Source organism: Rattus norvegicus, chromosome 6 (genome assembly GCF_036323735.1).
Source record: "Rattus norvegicus strain BN/NHsdMcwi chromosome 6, GRCr8, whole genome shotgun sequence".
Taxonomy (NCBI): Eukaryota; Metazoa; Chordata; class Mammalia; order Rodentia; family Muridae; genus Rattus; species Rattus norvegicus.
In genome coordinates, this window is record NC_086024.1 from 37,852,410 (window position 1) to 37,867,732 (window position 15,323).

The 15,323-nt window shown below is 40.6% G+C and overlaps 1 long non-coding RNA gene across 2 annotated transcripts in view; it reads left to right on the forward strand.

Annotated features, from left to right (window-relative positions):
• The window catches only part of LOC134479337 (uncharacterized), a 96,324-nt gene extending 81,767 nt beyond the window's left edge, over positions 1-14,557 (forward strand). For both annotated transcript variants that reach the window (XR_010052522.1, XR_010052523.1), the window contains 2 exons: positions 5,596-5,683; positions 11,237-14,557. This is a non-coding gene — a long non-coding RNA (uncharacterized LOC134479337). The remainder of the gene's footprint in view (positions 1-5,595; positions 5,684-11,236) is intronic.
• Positions 14,558-15,323: the final 766 nt, after the last annotated feature.

The window sequence follows — 15,323 nt, forward strand, 5'->3', positions numbered from 1 at the left end:
TCAGTTCAAACTTCACGGGTACTCTTTTCTTCTCTAACCAACCACGGGATCCCAAGTCAGGGTGTACTGGCCTCATTTTCCAAAGCAGCTTCAAGAGAAGGGATTTTAGAAGTTAGCTTTGTGGGAAGACATTAGGGAACTAGGATAGTTAGCTGATGGTCATGTGGTGGCTTTGATTTTTTTTCCATCTCCCCCACATTTTCATTGAGAGCAGATAAAATGATTTCCTTGGGCTAGAGCATGAGTGATGTGGAGAAACCAGTGGGACACAAAAGAAGACACAGAATCTATGGTAGAAATTGACAAGGGAGGTACAAGACAGTCTGGAGGAGCAGATGGCCACTGTCACAAGGTGATCTCCATTGTTGCCTGTTTTGGTCATTGTTGTTCCTTGACCACTACCAGCATACTTAGTTTCTAATACTACTATTATTTAGTTAGAACTAGTTATGTGAAAAGTGCTATGCAGAAAATGAATCCTCATGGCAGCCATGGGGCTTGGGTCACATTATCCAGATTAGAAAACTGAGAAGTACAGATGACTGATCGCTTCTGCCACACAATTGACCCATGTGGTTCTTCAGTAGTAGAAGGAGAGTTTAAACTATGAACTTTTTATCTCATCATTATGATTTCTCAACTGGGTAAAATTGCAGTGAGGGACTAAAGGAATGTTGCATTATTCAAATAATATACTTAAAGCACCAGAATATCTTATTCTGGTCACATAGGGGTAGACTCAGTCCTAGAACACTGAAGAAAACAGATGAGGACATGAATATCCATCTTCCCAGTGACTGTAGATTTGAGAGCCTTCAATGTGTCAAGGGCATCCAATGCTTGTCTGGCAAACTTCTCTTAAAGTATAACAAACCCAGAAGCCCAATGGAAGAATGAGAAACATGAACAGGTAAAGGCTGGAGAAAAGAGGAAGAGCCCCAGGAAGGAGCTGGGAGAGATTCTATAAAGCAGGTGGGAGGAGAAAGGGGCAAGTGAATGGATGGGACGTGTGGGGCGCCATAAAAATGAGAAGAGCTTGGGGCATCTTGGCTGTTGAAAAGCTCCAGTCATTCACTCAGGTGGCCAAACTGACATGCAGGGAGGGAGCAGTTTCCAACCCTAAAGAACCAGGGCTTAGGAAAAGACTCCTCCTTATTCTGTTAGAAGCGGAGAGCAGATTGGATTCGAAAGCCAAAATTCCCTGTTCCCATTGGAAGGTGAACTCTATGCAGCTTTGCCATGTACAGTTTTTACTATTTGTTCAAGCGCAAAATATATTTGCTAAAGCTCTGCAAAGTGCTTAGATGGTATAAATGAATGCCTGTGTGTGAAGTGGAGTGTGGAGGTTGGCCACTATTCTCAGAGCAGCGTTCATGTTCATAATTATGTCTAGGAAACACTCCTGCAGGTCATCAAGTCAGTGAAACTACACACCTCCATTCTTACTGTTTGTATCTTCTTAAAGTCATGAAAGTTGTGTATTTAGTTAACCAAATGCTTTGATAAGTGTCAGATCCCCTCCCCCTCCCCTCCACCCCCTGCCTTAATGTTCTGAACATCTTTAATGTAGTGTTCAGGCAAATCCTTAGTTTACTTCAGACTACATTTCTAGATGGTATTGTTATGAGTGTTGTATTAAGAGTATTTTTGTTGACTCTTTGGAAATCTTGTATTTTTAAAAGTACCCTAAGAAACAAAATCCTATTAAGAGGTCTTTCATATCTGTTTGAGATATGTCCAATGGAGGAATCTGAGAAAGAACAGAGACAGGTCCTCTCTGAACAGTATCTAAGTCATATTTTTGTTGAAGAGGACAATCATGTTGACTTAGAAAGCAATCATTATCTATTGGCAAATGTGAAGATTCTGGAAGCCTCCAGAAGTGGAACCTAATAACTAAGAAAGGCTTAGCAGGCTATCTGGGAACACTTGGCAATGCTTTCATGGAGGTAGGGAATCGGAGGAGGACAGAGGAGTAGGAGAGAGAGGAGGAAAAAAATAGGAGACAGAACAAAGAGGTAGACACTTCATTTCAACAGCCAAGGATTTGCAAACTGGAAACAGTGACCCCAAAGTGCATATCAGGACTGTTGGCTCATAAGAGAGGCATGGCAGGGCCCTTTATTCTCTTTCCCAGTCCCTGCCGCCATGATTTGACTCATCTTTCTGGAAATATTTCTAGCTGTACCTCTGAACCTTGAATGTTCCCCAAGCTCATTGAAATGCACAAGTGAAAATTATTCATCTGTTTGGAGGTTACACAAAAGCTGGAAGTGCTGTCAGAAGTAAGCAGATCCAGTTACACAACCAGACAGATCCATTATGAGCAAAGGACACTGTTGCTGGTAACCCTGCAAAGGGCCAAGTACTGAAGACAGGTGAAGGAAGACAAGGAGTCATGGCTGGTTGTCCTCAGGGTAGAAAGGCAGGCGCCTAAGCAGACACTTACAAGAACACACATTCATCAAAGCAAGTGACACGGAGCTGGATTCTGGCCACCCAGCTGGTTGCATGGAATCTGCACAAATGACTCAGACTGTGCAAAATCAAAGCAATGGGGAGAGAAGGAGAGAGAGAGAGAGAGAGAGAGAGAGAGAGAGAGAGAGAGAGAGAGAGAGAGAGAGAGCAGAGGGACAATGTTCTACATTCTACAACTAGAACTGGACTGGGTTACTCCTCTCAGATTAGATGGCGAGTCAGAACATCGGGGAAATCCTTTGCTGTTTCTGCAGTGATCAAAGAAAGCGCACTGGGCCATTTAGTCATTATCTTTTTACAAAACAGGACATGAAAATCATCCTCTTAGCACAAGCCAATGAATCAATGAATTTCCCAGGAAAGGAGACAGTTGACATTACTTAGGAACAGGACTGTTTTTCAAACAGGCTTACTGGAGTCTTCTAGGCTATGGCTGGGAGTGCCAGAAAAGTTGCCTATATAAAAGAAGCTCTCATTTTACCAGAATTCACACTTTTGTGGTCCCTTCATTTTGATATATGGTTTTCTAGCTACCTCTCTTAAAGTCCAGGGTCCTGGGAGGGAGGAAAGGTCAGAACATCTTTAGGACATCTACTAGAACTTAATCATTCCAAGTTTTGTGAGAATTCTGGATGTCTAGGGCCAACAAGCTGTTGGAGGAGGGGTAGACACCTGGGAAGGCAGAGAGATTGAATGGCATTCCGAAAGATATTTAGTAATATTCAACACATACACACACACACACACACACACACACACACACACACACACACACACACACACCACTGCTTGCTATGGGTGTGTGGAGATATTTCTTCTCTTTATAAGTTTCTAGACACATTTCTGAGTTTGGACTGCAATAGAAACATGACCTTTCAGAGCTAGGATCAATACTGTGCCCCAGCTGAGCGTGAGTTACCAGTCCAGAGATAGACCTCTGTAAACATGTGACTGTGTATGTAAACCTGAATTAGTAAGTTTTCACTTAGGAAGTAGAGCTAAAGATGCCTACCCACGGAAATGAAACTACACAGCAAAAGGCTTGGTCCATAGGCTGAGAATTTTTGGTTTGTCTGGGAATCTTTCTGCAATTGTTAACTTCCCCCAATCTTTCAGGGAAATAGGGCAAAGGTTGCAACTCATGGTGGGCAACTATCTTCCTTTCTAAATAAAAGTGATGTTAAGAAGCTGTTTTAAATTTTTAAAAAGGAGAACCTACCTATATTTTTGCACTTCGTCTTTATCCGTTGTAGTTATCCTACCGTCGGGGCCTTCTAAGCATGTCTAACAATCTTGCTAACCTGCACCACGATAGCCTTAAAGTCTCTTGAAGCAGGGATGAAGAGTTGTGATGTTTTCACTTCTTGAGACTTAAAACATTGTATTCCATCAAGTCTTATTCGTCTGACCCAGGCTGAGCTTTCAGACATCTCCATTGCTTTCTCTGGGACGTGGAGGTATTTTGGAAAAATCAGTTTGCAGTATATAACTCTCACAGTTCTGGTGTTTGTAACTCTCGAATTTTGTACAGGGTTAGTAGGTTTATTGCATACAAACATTACTTAACACAGGGGCCTGTTGTTTGCAGAAACTGCACTGAAGGGCCACGCAAGTTAACATCAACTATCTTCCCAGTCGTTCTTTCTAGAAAATTCCCTGAGACCTTCATCTTCCAGCTCTTAGCTACCATAGAAGTTTTCTTTTCCTGGCTGTTGATTATTAGGTCCAATAGAACTGACAAGTATTAGTTTTAAAATATGTGTTTCAATTCAAATCATTACTCTAAAAATATGATAAATTGCTGAATTAAAATTACATTAATTATAGACCACAGTCGTTATTATTAAACATATAGGCATTAAAGTATTTTTTAAGCAAATGCCACCAAAACAAATGGAGAAAATCAATGGCTTACAATAAATGGATAAGCTAAGTTATAGGGCTTGGATCAAGGCTATTAATATAATGAGCTGTTATCATGTTAGCAAATTTTTGCAATTTTCAAGGGTATAATATTTTATGACTATATCAGGAGGTATCTTATTGTATATATGTTATCGGTAATATCAGGGGAAAAGATTTTGTGTGCAAAACAAGTTGGTTCTTGGCTTGTTAATGGATCTGACAGTGACAGAGCTCACAGGAGTAGGATTGATCTCAATTATTCCGTGTTTTGCTTAAGTATCTGTAATAGACAGGTCAGAGCTCAGGCATTGGGAATAGAAGATGTGAACTTCCAAGAACTTACAACAGATGAAGTATATTTACTTTAATACTTTTAACACAAATGAACAAGTAATATTTTATTGTAAAATTTTATTTTAACGTCCTTTTTAAAATTAAAAATACTAGTGTGTGTGTATGTGTGTGTGTGTGTGTGTGTGTATGTGTGTGTGTGTTTGTGCACATGCTCATGCATAGTGGAGGGAGGGCACGTGTCCATGGCACATATATGAGAAACTTGTAGGATATAATTCTTGCCTTCTACCATGTGGACCTGGGGATCAAACTCAAGTTATCAGGCTCAGTGGCAGACATCTTTAACTGCTGAGCCATCTTGCCAGCCCTTGATTTTTATTTGTCATTTGCCTACCATAACAATTTTAATCTAAACGTTATAGATAAAGAAATCATGTTTGGCTGAGGAAAGCACTGGGTTATAGGCTTGCATGCTATCATTGGCGAGCTGTCATGGGGATGTTTGCTTTATAATACACAACTATTGCAGATGACTAGTCCTCAGCCTGACTGAGTTAATGACTGGCTTTGAATCCATTCATCGAAGGTGTCCATGCCTAGCTGTCACAGTACTGTGCGTTGTTAGAAGTGCTTCTTGATGCTTGCTCTCAGATTCTACGTATAGAAGAACACATGCCATGTGTCACCAACACATGGCAGCATTTTAATAGCCAACCAGGCATCCCACATTTAGAGACTTGCCAGTCTACCTTTGGGCAGCAACACTAACTGGATTAGTCTAGTTGCAGTCAGAAAATGTCTTTACATTTTGCTTAAATTTTTGTCCTCTACCTCTCTCTCTCTCTCTCTCTCTCTCTCTCTCTCTCTCTCTCTCTCAAATCTGAGCCCCCACTAAGAAATTTGCTTTCTATTCCACAGAGCCTCTTGCAAGAAGTCCACAAGCAGGCGCGTATTCACTGTAGTGTTTTTAGTTCCTCCATTAACACATTCCTGTCAACCGCACCAGGTAAGATTTTCACCTTTATTCTAGAACTTTCACCTCCTCACCCTTGGGCCACTGCACTAGTTCACAGTCTGTGAACATATATTGACTTTATACTCAATGTTTTAATGTAAATGGTATTTTTCTTTTAAAATAAAAAGACTTTGGCAGGTGATATAAATGGGCATAGTTCTAAGACAAAAACAAACAAGCCCTGTCTCCCCTCAGAGCTTTCCATATTTCTGGTTTTTAAAAGGGAGAGATAGTAGCTCTTATGGAAAACAAACCATAAAGCTCGCAATTCACAGCTGTCCAGAGAACGAGTTCCGGATTGAATCCCATTGCTAATACTACACCTGTTGTCACACTGTGACCTGAGGGGTCGCAATTCTAAGGACAAATGATGTGCGTTTCTTCAGAATCACTTGTGTATGCTCACACATGTCATTTCTTAATCCGAATTCTCAAATTACCCAGGGAAAAACCAAAGGACCAGTCACTGTGATCGAAACAAACAAGGCCAGAGTCACAGAGAGTGCGGCTCCGTTTGACTGGAAAAAGTCTAGACCTCTTAGCCACCAGATGGTTTTCTCCTGACTAACCTAAATTCAACATTATAGTTTTTGCTTTTTATCATACATAAAGCTACCATTATGGCAATAGTTTGTCCAATAATACTTTTCATTTGATTACAATACATTCTCGAAACTTTGTTTTCCAGTACCACTCTTATTTTGACAAAAGTAAAGCAGAAATGACAGGGAGCATTTTCCTTTCTTTTTTTTCTTTTTTGATTTTGTTTTGTTTTTAGAGCTAAGCTATTTTTAGGAAAGAACAAAAGAACTGGCAAGCTCCAAGGACTGTCTGTTTGGTTAAGAGCCTTGGCACTTTATCCCAGGTAGGATTTGGCTAGTTTGGTCTGCCAACGAAGGAAGGGTCTATCCAGGGAGAGGTGACTCAGAGCCCACAGCAAGTTGCATGTTTAAGTTCTTTGGAGCAGCCCTGGAAGCAGTGTCTTAACTCAGGTTTGCTCTGCCTCAAAGGCAAAGCCCAATAAGGGTGTGGAGGATAGTCTATTCAACATTTAATCCCAGGAAAGAAGAATAAGCCTGGAAAGTGAAGAAAGAAGCCAGAGCCACCAGGCAGCACATTGCAGAGTCACTACTGGGGCTACATGGAGCTCCGTGGTGGACTCTGAACTGGATTGAAGACTCAGAACTATGTATACTTCTTGCTACTTAGATGATGGCCTTTGAGGAATTCAAAGGTGCGGTTCTGGCCACTCTGGCACATGGCTTATCTGGGCCAGAAACTCTAGTAACAGAAGCATACTGGGCAGAAAGTAAATGAATGGAGTAGGAGCTTGTTTCTTGTCAGTGTGGGGTCAGTCACTGTAACAAAATTACCACAGAGTGTGCAGCTTAAGCAGCAGAAATTCATTGCCCAGTTTGGAAGGCTTTGGAAGTCTGAGAACAAGGTGCTGCTTAGCTTGGTTTCTTGGTTTCTGGTGAGGTCCTCTTTTCTGTTTTGCAGAGTGATGTCCTTAGAGAGAGAGAGAGAGAGAGAGAGAGAGAGAGAGAGAGAGAGAGAGAGAACAGACTGTCCCTTCTCCTCTCCAGATGAGGATAGTAATCACACCATGGAAGACGGAAGACATACTCCATGCCACTACAGTAGGCTCCCACACGAATTTTGGATAACATGGGCATGTCAAATTCCCACCAGAGCTCTTAGTGTTAGGTGGTCATCAGGCTGGCAGAGGTCAAGTAACTGGAGATTATGGCACCTGCTGGAAGCTCAGGAGACAGGAAAGCTGAATAAAACCTTGGGACCCAGGTCTTATTACTTTATTTTTACTTCATTTTTAAAAAATATAAAACAGGTCTCTGCAAAAGCCAAGGCTCATGGTATCTAGCTCTATATCTCGAAGAGCACAGGGCTGGATATGTCCAGCCTGTTCAGAGAGACCTTGTCATGCTCTATATGCCATGCTTGTCTGTGCCAGGGCACATATTTAATCCTTTTAGGAGTTTTCTGTACTTATGATAACCATTATTGTTCCTAATGTTCATCCATTGCAACAGGGGTAATGCATTTTCTAGGGGAAAAACAGAACTTCTTGTGAGAAACAGAGCTGAATATGTAGAGAGATTTGGTGCTTTACTTCTCCCTCTGGTCTTTTGATTTTGTTAAAGGCCCTTACTCAAAGCAGTTACTTGCTTTTGTCCTCTTCTCTTTCAAAGTCCTACTTTGGGTTCTCTTATCCAGGAAACTGTCTATGATTAGACAATCCCACAGTGTCTTCTTTATCTACACTGAAATGCCTCACACCTCACCTCAGAATTAATCCCAGACTGTAGGATTGTGAATGCAGTCTGCATCGAGGGACAACTGGATTCTTTTCTATGTGAGTCCAGCCTTCTCAGGGTTTGGGCTAACTGGCTGTCGCCCAGGAGGTTCTTTGGGAAGGCACATTAGGAAGGTCAGCTTACTTAAAAGTCAATACTGCTGCTGCACCCCGAGGCTACATAGCTCATCTCTACTGTGTGAGTCACATCATGTGGACCTAACGTTTGTTTTGGAATAGGTTAGAAAATTAATGAATAAAGTAAATGCAGCAGATGCTACCTATTAGAAAAGAATTTTGTGTAGCAGGCCATGAAAATCTTGTTTGCAAAATAAAACCTAATTAGTTTGGCTGGGCTAGAGCACAGTGAATTAAAGTGGCAGAGAAATTAATAGTGATAGTTTGGGTCTCCTCCCCAGCTGCCCTTCCATTTGTGGCGTTTGTTGGGATTAATGTTATCAAGATCTTCAATCTGAAATGAACGTCGAGAGTTCAATACGGGAGATGATTCTACCACAATATTTTTTTCCTTCTATGGAGTACATAGTCTTTCTTCTTTTGGCTGCCTAGAAATTTGGTTTTGATTATCCTTTTATTGGCCTGATGAGGGTTTCTTCTGCTGTGGTCTGCATCCATCCTTCTCCACATGTAACATACAATGTATAAACACCTTTCAGTAAGGAAGACAACGTAAAAGACATAGTGTTGGTTTTAGGAGCTATATGCTAGAGGAGAAGACAGAGACTAGGGTTCTAGACTGGTCCAGGCCTGTTGGGCATTAGCAAGAAAAAAAACTGCATGTGAGGCAGGGACATTTCACTGGGCTTTTCCTTCCTAGTTTTATTGAGGTCTGATCATAAAATAAAACACACATATGCAAAGTATACAATGTGATAATCGGCTACAAGTTTATACTGGGTGACAGGATCCATGATTATCACTTTACCAGTTCTTGCAGTGTAGTTCTGGCTATCCTGGAACCAGGACTGGTAGACCAGGTAGAACCAGATAGACCAGACTGGCCTGGAACTCATAGAGACCCACCTGCCTCTGCCTCCTGAGGGCTGTGATTAAAGTCATGCGCCACCATACCAGGAGGCTTTCTGGAGACTTTATACAATCTTCTGTGAGCCCTTTATTGCATTGTCTCTTGTATCTGTCAAACAGAGCCACATAGATGGGGCCAAGTCCTGCCACCACCTTGAGATGATACAATGGTCCCTGTGTGCCTTCAAGACTGATATTAGGAAACAAACAAATGAAAACCCCCCACTTTCCTAGGGATCCATTTTAGAGCTGAGAAATCCAGTGGTGACATTCTCAGGTCAGCCCTTCTCCCTTGAACTTACAGTCAGTCTAGAGCTTCTCAACCTTCGTATGCTTCCGTCCTTTAGTACAGTTACGCAGGTTGTAGTGACCCCCAACCATAGAATAACTTTCATTGCTACTTCAAACCTGGAATTTGGCTACTGTTATGAATTGTAATGTAAATTTCTAATATGCAGGATATCTGTTATGCAACCTCCCCCCTCGACATATAGGTTGAGCAGCCCTGCTCAATAGACTTTCACGGTGAGATATTGCCCTCAAGGTACGTTTCCTATCGTCTCAGAGCAGAGTGTCAGCTTTCTATGTAAGAGGGCAAATCTCTTTAACAATGACAGTTGCTTCCTTTGCACCCACTTTTCCTGCAACTTTAAACTGGTTTATGTTCCCTTAGTCAGTGAAATCTACATTTTCCTCATTTACATGTTCTCTGTAATTATAAAACTGAGCAAAAAGTAATGAGTCACAGCTATGCCACAGCTTGGATGTTGTCCTTTCTTAAAACATCTGAACAACTTAGTTCACTATATTGGACTCACTCATGTTTCCAAGATATGGCCATAAAGCAGTCATATATGAGTATCTATATCTGTATATGTATATATATATATGTGTGTGTTGACATGATGTAAAATGAATGACCTCTTTCCCAAATCATGATAAATTCCTTATTTATCTCCCCATAAATGCCATGATCTAGGCTTCCATTGCTATATTTCTCTTAGCATTTTCGTTTTCCAAATTCCAGGTAGCATCGCACATTACAGTGTTTACAGTACTGTAGGATGAGCTCACTTGCCGTCTGAAGCTTTCCTACATTCTTCACTCAAACCAATTCCAAAGGTCTCTCAATTACTTAGTCACATTCTTGTCACAAAGACAATTTTATTACTGATACATTTTTCTGTGTTAGTTTCTATTTTTATTGCTGTGACAAAATACCCAGCAGACCCAACTTAGGGGAGGATTTATTTTGATTCACAGTTTGACAAGACACAGTCTATTATGATGGGGGAGGCTTTGATGGTAGGAGCAGGAAAGGGTTGACCACATCGCTTCTGTAGTCAGGAAGAGGAGAGTGATGAATGCTGGTGCTCACCTCCATTTCTTCTGTTTCCCTTTCTATTCAGACCAGGACCCATGTCCATGGGACAATAACCCTAAGTGTGTCTCCTAGGTAATTCCTAATCTTGTCAAGTTGTCAATGATTAGCCAACACAGTCATTGTTGAGTAGAGCAACATTAGGCCTCCATAACTTAGCCATCTTATAAGCTTGTACCATTTCACTATCATCTTCATATTTCTTACTACCACATTTAACACCCCCCAAACCCACAATTCTATATGATCTGTCTATGAATTTAACCATTTATGTTTTTTGTATATGTTAAATTATGAAGAGTTTATCTTTCTATATCTGGCTTAGCTGCCTAATATAATATAATGTCTTATAACTTTATCAGTATAGACATCAAAGGTAAGACTTCCTACTATTTTAAGACTAGCATATATTTTCATGTACTACTCTTTTTCATTCAACCATCTCTAGATATTTAACTGATTAAGTTTCCCTGTTTTTCTCCAGGAAAAATAAGAGCTGTGATGAATAGAAACTGTTTTGAGAATTAAGTGAAGATTGATTTTGTTATAGCTTTGTTCAACTATATTATTCTATAAGTATTAGGGAAGATGCATTGTAAAAGATGGATCAGGAGCTTAGAGAGCATTTTTACATAGTTCAGTAAGACAGACTTGAGATTCAAATTGACAGGAGCAACGAAGAATGGATGGCTAGTAATATTACTAAGATAGACATAGAATATCAGAGCCTCATTCTACAGAAATCGGTGGCGCTGGTAACAGCATAAGCAAGAAGACATGAAGCTGATGTTGTATTTTCTAGGTGGTACCCATTGGTACCCATTGGACAAGGATGCTGCTTCCAAGAGTGGGGGACCCTTGAAGGCAGGTAGGTTTTCAGGTAAGTAAACGTGGAAGTCATAGAGTTAATATGGTGAATGCTAATTACATAAGATCAGGACTGTAAGTGAAGACCAATAGTTTCTGTTTGGTCTTCGTAGGTGAAGAACCTAAGCCCCAGGCTAGTAACTTATACTTAGTTATGTATCTAGGAAGCAGCAGAGCCGTTCTGAAATACCCTGCCCTAAAGATGATGAATGGCTTTATTTGGTCTGTGTAGCATCTCCACTAGGCATCCCCACAAGGGTCTCATTTAAAATTATAAACAAGGACACCTTTCATTGGGCCCTGGAGGGATTAAAATAAAAAGATCACAAAGATCTCTTTTAAAAGCCTCAGCCATTCATTTTGACTGCTTGCCATCTACAATATGAGTTGCTGTAGTAGAAGTCACAGTGCTCAGGACTCACTTCCACTTTACCAGACATAAACTTATTGAAGACTTACGAGGCACTTGGTGCTTACAGTGTGCTGGTATGTCATTACAAACAGTTGTGATCCTTCCATGTGAGTTCACAGTTCACACCTCTAGCGAGAGCCGGATGTGGAAGGGGAAGGACAAAGGCAATTTCCCCCTGGGTGACATCATTATTAATCATTTTAGGGCTTTAGTTTTCACTGTTAAGGCAATGCATTTTCATTCTCCACGATGGGCATCCATCTTGATGGCTCGCAGTCTTCTTACTGCCCAAGCAGACGCAGTGTTATCTGTACCCGTTGAAAATTTGCACAGCTCTTGGTTTGCCCCTGACCATCTTTTCCAAACCTCCTTGGCCCCACTAAGTTGGATCTGTAGTATTGAAAGTCATGGAAGAAAATAGGCTAGAAATCATGACATGCCTCCTGACAGCATAAGCCCCCACGTGGACATCGGCTCTCCTTGGAGAATCTGTTCCAGAAGGTAGATCAAATGCTGGAAGGAGGACTGGGTAGATGGTCCAATTGTTCAGAGGATAAATAAGGTCATAAATAAGACATCCTTGATGTCTTCCATCTCATGTTTCTAAGATTTCCTGACCACAAGGTCTCTTCTGAGGTTGTTCAAGATGAACAGCTGCTTCTGGGTAGCATGGATAGTGTTATTCCAACTTTGGTCGGCTGTGCCGAAGAACTGCGTTTCCTCAGCCAGTAGGCCCGGTTTGGACCTCTGATCTTCTTGTGTGGTTTGTATAATTATGGTGAGATTTTTATCCTATGGAGTCCAGGACTTTTCCTCATTTCCTTTGCAACTTCTCCTTTTAAAGACATGCAGGAGATAAAATTCTTTGCAACTCCTGAAGGAAGTGGAATCCTTGCTTGGCATGCACATCACTGTTGTCTATTGTAGCTGCTGTTTGATCCATGTACTCAAGCTCTAGTCTCTCCCCAGTCAAAATTTAGAAACCTCACTATGCCTCTCTTGGCCTCCTGAACAAGTCAGCGTTTGGGGACATGGCATGGTGACCTTTTAACCCACGAGAGCGCCCATACCACTTCACTACCCCTCTAGGTTACAGCTTCTGATTTAGCTTACTTCCTCTGTAGGGACCATCCAAGAGAATTATTTCTTGCGTGAAATTATTTTTGGAGATTCTCCAAATCAACAAGTCCCTTCTCTACCCTCAAGGGCTCAGAGGGCTGTGGATTTGCCAAAGTTAATAATATTAATCTGTCTATCATATTAGAAATTCATTGTGTAGAGAATAAAGAGCACTATTCTATCTAGGCCCACAACGTGTGGCATTGTTTTCTTCTCTGCCATAATCCTGTGTAGTATTTTGGGGGTACATCCCTAAATCCAAGGTTACCCCTTTCCTAGGGTCTTAAATCTTATGGTACCAGCAGTCATAAAGAAGCAGGAGTCCGCTATGTTCCTCAGTGTTTCTAGCCTTAAGGCCTTGCTGGCTGGAGTCCTGAGTCTTTCCATGCCTGCTTTGTTATATAGAATCCAGCTCTGTGGCCTCAGGAAATGGCTATTAGAAGACTAGTTCCTGCAAGTATGCCTTTGGGATCTTTGCCTTTTGTTAGTTCCTGATCCAATAAGTGAAAGTTAGAGGGTTAGCCCAGAGAAAGAGGCTGCTGCTGTGGTTCTGAAAACTGACAAGACATTTCGTGATGCCAACCTCCTTTAACCAATGCCTAAAAGGACGTGAGGCAGGACAATTCTCTGTTGTCTTCTACAGATGAAGAGTTAAAATAGAGTTTAAAAATTCACTAAAGTCCATGGAGCTAATTTGTGGCCGATTTGATCCTACAGGTTTTGCTTTCTCAAGACAGTGGTGTCTAGCTGCTTGTTCAAGTTTTGGTATTGTTAGCATTAAATTCACTCATCAGTGCACTGTAGTGCCACACCTGCGGGGCTTTAGATCTTGCTCACTGTAACAAACACTGGAAGGGACATCGACTTGATGCCTTCCTTGGACTTGTGAATACCGGTATACCAGTTTAAGATCTATTGTCCTGTCAGCTAGAGGATATGGGCTTTATTAGGATTGGTAATATGACAATGTAGAATTCTGTCCTTTGTAAAGGAGACTTTCATGAAATAGTGCTGGAATCTGAATCCTGCTTTAGTGAGCTTTGACTTACAGTTTCATAATTACATGAACACAGACTGACATTGTGTTTGCTTAATATCATCGTTGGACATGTTCAAAGCATTAAAATAATTTCAATGCTTACTTCACTTTAAATAGTCTACTTTAGTACTTTTGCATAGTGATACTAACTTGTGTTATTTATTGAGTGCTGTCTACTAGCTATAGACTCAAGTTAAAACATTTCTAAAATTTTTAGACTCTTGGATTATTATTTGCATCATTTGACTTGTTGCTTACTAATGTATCATTCAAATTCAGAATTCTTCCTATTTCTTTTGTCAACAAACCTAGCACTGATAAAATTTTTTGTCTTGTAAAATGGTTCATTGTGCCTTTGTACAAAATACCTTGTTTCTGGATATTAACTGACCTTTTGACAAAATTCTTGAGTTAAGATGTTGAGATGATCAAATAAATGAAAGAACTTTAATTTGATTTTACTTATGAATTAAAATTAAATTAACTTTGATTTCAAAGTGTAAAGGCATATATATATATATGTATGTATATATCTTTAAATGTGTATCTTCATAAGAAAGGTATTCTGTGGTGATACCTGGCACAATGTTTTGCTGGCATCATTGCCCCATTTATTATTATTATTATTATTATTATTATTATTATTATTATTATTATTTAGAAGAAAACAGGGCATTTAATCCAAAGAAGAGAAGAATTTGGCAGATAGACAAATGTGTTGTGAGTTATGTTGCAAATATAATAAGAGTAACCATTGGTGGTAAGAAAATGAATTCTTTAAACAGTGAAAAATGTTGGGACTGGAGACATGGCCCAGTGGATAAAATGCTTACTATGCCTCAGTGAGGACCTGAGTTTGCATCCTTAGTACTCATATAATGTAACTTTCTCCCTGTACTTCCAGAACTTAGCTGTAGGGAACAGGGGATCCCCCTGAGGTCACTGACTAGCCAAACTAGATGAATCTGTGAACTCTGGGTTCAGTAAAAGACCCTGCCTTAACTTCTGGCCTTCATACAGGCACACACACATGGACTCACACAGGTACACCTAAGTGGACTTACACAGGCACAAACACAGTTACACACATAGTCACACACAGAGGCACATACACGTATACATAGAGGCACACACACAGGCACACACACAGGCACACACACAGGTACACACACAGGCACACACACACACACAGGCACACATAAAGTCACGGACACACATACTTGCACAGTCACACATACACACACACAGGCACCCACACATATTCACACTGGCACACACACATACACACAAAAGCACACACACATACACACACAGGCACACATACACACTATACATGCCAACATGCATATCATCCATGCAAAAATATTTTATTACATTTATTTGTTCATTTTTGTTTTTGTATATGGGTATATGTGTCTGTACAGAGAGAGAGAGAGAGAGAGAGAGAGAGAG